At 41.1% G+C, this 6533-nt stretch overlaps 1 pseudogene; it reads left to right on the forward strand.

Moving 5' to 3' along the window:
- The window catches only part of LOC104411783, a 9212-nt pseudogene extending 4037 nt beyond the window's left edge, over nt 1–5175 (forward strand).
- Nucleotides 5176–6533: the final 1358 nt, after the last annotated feature.

Here is a 6533-nt window from a genome sequence, read left to right on the forward strand (position 1 = left end):
CCACTCACTACATAAAGAGCTACAAATATGCCCAGATCAAATTTTCTTTTTCAGATTCTAACTAGGATGTGAAGTACTTTGGTTTAGATTTTTACTATTTGCTCAACTGTACAAATGACAGAGATTGTCTGTCAGTGAGTACCAGCTTGAGACCTTAGCATTGAGACCTTAGCATTAATAGGCACATCTTTTTTGAATAGATGGCATTTAACAGAAAATGGATCTCTCTTTCCTTCTGTTTCAGTTTTTGGTAACTTCAGTTTTAGATGACCACAGCTACCTGTGCCAGCCAGTGGATAACAGCTGAAGTGAACTAGGAATGAGGGTACAGTTCTATATAAAGCTTGCTTTAGGCCCTGCTCCTTCAATAGGTATGTAGATTGTTCAGCTCATAAATATCAGTTTGCATGCCTAAGAAGGCTTGTAGTCCTGTTTGTTGCTTGTAAATTTATTTCACTAAACTGTCTGCTTCAACAGTTGCACTTTGCTTTAGTTCTCTATAAATTAATAATCTTGGTCAACATAGTCATCTAAGTTCCCTCTTTGATCACTGTGGTGAGGGTGATCCTACCATCTGAAGATAAAAGTCCAGTATAGATATCATAAATTACCTTTGAAATATATGTTACTTTATCCATTGACTATATAAGGATTCTGGGTGATCACTTCCAACAAGAAAACTGATTTTTATATCCTCAACTTTGCATGGCATAAATCATATTCAACATTTCTTTTAGGAGAGGGATTTGGCTAAGACTATTCCTTATCTGGTCATCACAGAGGGGGATGAGTCCCAGCAGCTTCAGCTTTCCAAAATGCTGCATGAGTTATTGCTGTTCGAATTCAGAGCTATTATGCTTGCTTCCAGATATAACGAGGCTTTGAACAGATGCAAGCGTGGATATTGTCTTTTCATTGTTTTCAGATACTAGCCAATGGGCTAGAAACAGTTTCTGAACAGCTCACCCTTGCCTTGTCAAAGAGCAAGCACCTTAGTGAACTAATGATCTGACAGCCAAAGCAACCCTGAGTGCATTTCTTTCTCCCATACCAACGAAAAACAAAGGAAAAAAAAAGAAAAAGCAACAGCTATAAAAGAGCCCCTTAGGTTCTCCCTTTTGCTGTGGATCCCAAGTGGGCAGCATTCACATAGTGCATAGTTGATAATCTCAGCCGGTGACACTGAGCAGCGATTTTGCTTTAAGGTCTAACAGCGTTTCCTTGTGCTGCCCAGCAGATGGCAAGAGTGTGTTGATGGTTCTTTTCCAAAGTCATCCTGCTGCTTCATGCTGAGGACTGCTCCGTAGCGGAACTGGTGCTGTAAATAAATCACTTGTCAGAAAGAGACAAGGTGCCAAAAGCTAATGTCCTCTGTTGATCCTGTATTGATTTGGTTGATGCTTTTCAGTAAATGCTGTTTTCATGTGTTCTGCTCTGCCTGTTTGTGGGAATAAGGCTGATAGTGTTATAAAAGAGGACTTGGCTTCAAGCATGCTGGGTTTTGACAGTGTTTGGCCTGCACAAGTCCAGCATTGCCACTGGTTATCATGCTGCTTTCCAGAAGAAAAGAATCTCTACTGTCCAGTTTGACTGTCTCCGTCCCAGTGGTTGCACACATTCACTCCTCAGCACCCCTTCTGTGGGTGGGCATTCCCTCCTAATCACAGTGCTAAGGAAGAAGCTTTAATCTTGGCTATTGCTAGATGGTTCCCCCAAAATCTTAGCTGCCAGTTGATTAAGGCTGCCAGATAGGGTATGCTATTGCCTGTCTGGCAGAATAACAGTGTTTGGTTGGACAGTAAAGAAACTGCAAATGTACAAGCATGTGAGGTGGCATTTTTGCTACCAAAGTTGTGGGTTAAAGGTTTGTGTCCCATGTGGAACTGAAAGTTCACCTGACCATAGTACCATTTTATAGCTTGTATTCAGGTCTCCTGTATTATAAATAAACTCATTAAATGACTGAACTAGCAAGGGAATCCAAACTCTCTGCTTGATCAGCAGGAGTAAACTGTATCCTCGATCAAGACTTCATTAACTCTAATGCTCTTTGGGGTATAAGTTGACAACACACTGTCTGAAAAGTGAATCAACATGTCCTTCTAGGCTAGTGGGTTGACCAATCCTCTCTGTTTTGAGCAGCAACAAAAGCAGCTTTCTGCCAGTCCTGAGTCCCTGAAAAGCAGATTCACTTTTTGTTATGTGTGTGTGCATGTGCATGCTGAAATACAGTGACCCGACATGTATTCATCTGCCAAACCTGTTCTCTTTACTAATACAAATTCCAGAAGGATTTAGGCATTCAGCACAGCACCTTTTCTATGGATCATCGACTGGTACCAGTAAACATCTAACCTATGTCCTGAAAAGGACCAGACCCAAGCAGCTGCAAATTGTATAGAATCTCAGTTAGAGCTCAGATGCGTCCTCTTTGGACTTTGAGACCGGAATCCAAATGTAAAAATAGTTGGGGCTTTGTGGAAGAAATTCTGCCTCCCAGTTCCTTCCCATTCCAGATAATGTGAGATCTATCCCATGTGTGGAATTTCACTAGTTTTTATCAACAACAGAGGAAATGGGTTTGGGAGATTCAGAATCATCATGAACTATTTTTATCCCATTTTTTATCTAAACATATAATCTCAAGATTTTCCTTTGTCTGGCTTCTTTCAGGTTTTCTTTATGCTGTGCGAGAAACAAGAATAAGTGACTTTTCTGCATGCGTACCATCATGGCACTATGCTGTTCAACTGGTGGTCAGGGGTCAAATATGTGCTGGCAGGACAAGGTATGCTTCCACAGACATCTTGTATTTCAGTTTTTCTTGTGATGTGGAGATAGCATATATGATGCAGATGGGCTGACTGGCAGATATGAAACTCACCTAGTTCCACAGGTGTGAAAACCATGTGCATTTCAATTGATACCATCTGCTCAGATCTTTCGGCTGTTTAGACTGATATATTCACTGCCTTATCCAAAACAAGAATGTGTGAACAGAATGTACCCAAATAAAAACAATAACATCCTACACAAGGTCTGTGTATATCTCCACCCAGACCAGTGCTCCCACACTCCCCATTCAGCTGGGCCTGGTGCCGCAGTCTGGGTCTGGCTCCCTTTTTCCCTGCTCTGTGTCCAGCCTAGTCCTCACTCACTTTCTGGTCCATATCCAGGCTGCTTCTCCTTTTTGCTCCACTGAAAGAGAAGCATCTGAACGCTAAGCCACTGTAGGTAGGACCTATACAAGATGCTCTGGTATTCTTTTTTTGGGAAGCCATTTTGGCTGCATTGCCTTGACAACAGAATGGTGTGAAGTGCACAGGTCAGAAGATCAAGAATTGTCTCTGCCTTTCAAGCTCTTGTCTCTGAACACTAGACATGGGACGGATACATACTGAAAGGAGAATGGAGAATATGACATGCTTCCTAGGTAGAGTCTGGATTGACGGTTCATGCATAGGAATAATATGATCTATTTTGAAAGCATCATTAGAGTGGCTGTAAGCTCATCACAGGGTTAGTCTTGAATGGTTTATGTGTTTTGTTCATCCTGACTTCTTGACTACTCAGGCTTCTTTATTGGCATGCTAAACTCATTTGTACATCTGCAGGCTGTTATGCCCTAGTCAGCCTGGGACTACAGATGCACCATTACCTATGGCAGCAGCATTACCTAAACATCATGCAGCTGGTAATTAGTTTAATGTGTTAACCTCTGCACATCTGTGTGTTGAGTGTGATGGTCCCTCCTGTCTGTTTCTGTCACCTCACTGGCTGAAGTCTTTCTGTTTGGTGCCTATGGAAATGTCCTCATGTGTCCCCATGTACAATTATGAGAGGTCAACTGATTGGTGACCTGCTCTGAATGGTATTATCAGAAAACTAGCAAAAGGCCTTCAGTGACTGTATCAAATAATAAGACCCCACCTGTGTAATGAGGTGAGAGAAAAATTAGCAATTAGTCTCCTCCCTTTTCTGTTATATGTGGCAGCCTTATCTGCTATGAAGCCCTGAAAATACAGTTTGATTTTAAGAGGTGTGGGGCAGTAACTTGGGGAAACTTTGGATTCTTGGTAGGCCAGGAGATTGGGCAGCCTTCATTTTGTTTCTTTAAAAAGGAAGAATATGTCTCAGTGCAGGGAAACAGAGGTGAGTTAAAGAAAAATATTTGAGTTTTACTCTTTCTGTAGAGAATCCCTTTGGATTTTCTTTCCCTCATCTCTGAAGAGGTGGCAGATCCTGACAACCTGTGTTTTTTCAAAGATAGAGCATAAAAACAATGTTCCAGACCAGAGAAAAGGAAGAAGACCTAGGGTATATGTAAAATAGTGATGCACTGAAGACTGGTCCAGAATTCTTATTTATCCTGAATGGCAAAAGCAGAACAAGAAGGCATTGCATGAAATGAAAAGGTACTTGTAATGCAAAACAAAGCACAGTAAATAAGTTTTTATGTAACATAAAAACTTTTGGTGCATAGAACTTATGGTTTCAGGGTATCAAGATAGGGGACTTAGTAAAATATAAAAAAGGATTAACATTTAAATGAATAAAACTAGCATCTGTAGTTCCTCTCTGTAAGCTAAAATACAAATCAAAATCGTTCTGGGTATAATAGTCTGACTATTGCTTGGGAAGAGGAGTCTCCCACCTTTAGTTTCCATATTCCATGAGCTCAGTTACTGGCCTATGGCAAAGAAGTGGCTCAAGGGTAGCAGCCTCTTTCTAGGCAGAAAAGGTTGGATTCCAAACCTGCTTCCTGCAGAGGTGGGCAAGCCTCAATGGCTGGTGGACATGTGGCACACTTTCACGTTGGAAAAACCCTGTTAGGCTTGAAAGGCAAGTTTTTCAGGGATGTCAGGAAAGGCAAGCAGGTGATACTCTGGGTTGAGGACACTACTGGTATGTTGTGATACTCTTTACGATGGCCCTAATGGTCAATTGAGGTCTATGTCATGTAGGTTCCCTAATCTGGCTGCTTCTTTTTCCACCCTCTTCCAGTGCCAGTTTGTATCCACTGCTGCTCATTCTTCCTACAACCTCTTCACAGGATGCCTGTTCCCTGATGGCTTCAACACTGCAGTCTTCCTCCACGTTCTCAGCCTCACTGCTCTCTTCCCGCACACCTACTATTGAACCTGCTTTAGGGCAAAGCAGGAAATGCTAACTTAAAGCAAATCAAAGAGAAGAGTGAGCACAGTCTGATGAACTTGCACATTCTCTGCTGCTTCTAACATGATTGCATGAAGGAAATGTATTGGGGGAGTGTGTGTGAGGCTCATGTGCAGACTCAGAGTTACCTTCAAATATCTCAGGTTAGGAAGAAAAAAGAAATGACATAAACTCAGGGATTAAGGTGTTTAGGAGCCCACTTAATTAAGCTGATACAAACCCAAGACAAGTAGTCATCAGCATAGCAGCTTTTCTTTGCATTCATCAGACTATCTTAGCTTACTTTTGCAAATCAGGCAGGGTCAGGTGCCTCCAGCCTTGAAAGCAGTGTTCAGGTCACAGCAGCAGCCAGGAACTCACTGGGACTGCAGGTTGAACTCATCTATGCACTGCATCCCAGCTTTCCTGTTAAGGAAGCTCTCAGCAGGACTGGGGTGAACTACAGCTATATGGCCCTGAGGGTTTAACTTTATATTTGCACAAGCATGAAGGAAATTGGACATTATGTTGTCTACCTGGACAGCAGTCTCTGTTTTTTCACTGTTCTGAAGAGAAAGAAGGCATTATTAGCACTTTCATCCTATGAAAGAAACTAATGCAGTAAGAATCATCATGTACCATTTTCTGAATGCTTACTTGCTTTTGGTTGCTCTTATAACAATAGAGAACTTTCAATGCAATTCTAGACTACTTGGCATTGCTCCTTATGATGCCATATTTTTTACTAGAATAGATTGAAGTTCCCTATTCATACTTTTCCCCTCACAGATAACTTTTATACTGTCATAAACAACCACTTCCACTATCTAATTGTACAAGTATTAATAAAAAATGTATAAAGTCAATTCATTAGGTAGGGCAAAGCTGTGTTAGCTCCACTGACTTTAGCACATCACTTACTGGCTTCTCCTTTGCTCTTAGACTTTGGCACTTACATTCATCTGCAGACACTTAAATACTGTTAAAGTTTTGATCTGTTAGTGCTTTGAAAATCTTAAGTTCAGATTTTGAACTACAAAGTAGTACTTATTTATTGCATTCTGCTTTGTTGATTAAAACAAATATTATGGAGGAGTGATTTTTTTTACAGTTAAAACACAAAGCTCTTGAAAGAGAGGATTAGAATCAGTAACATGGTGCACCGCCACTGTCAAGCTGAATTTGTCTCAACTGTCCAGAGCATTAGATGGTAGCCTGCACCTAGCAAATAGATGTACACACACAAAAAAATATGCTCTGCACCAACCTGGAGTTTAGTGGCTATGAAAAATAAATGCAACTTGTTCATCACCGGTGTGCGTTCACATGCCAAACCTTCCCTTTAGCTGATACATGCACATGTATAAGAAAAACAGTTT

This window comes from Nestor notabilis, unplaced genomic scaffold (genome assembly GCF_000696875.1).
Source record: "Nestor notabilis isolate BGI_N333 unplaced genomic scaffold, ASM69687v1 scaffold10649, whole genome shotgun sequence".
Classification (NCBI taxonomy): domain Eukaryota; kingdom Metazoa; phylum Chordata; class Aves; order Psittaciformes; family Psittacidae; genus Nestor; species Nestor notabilis.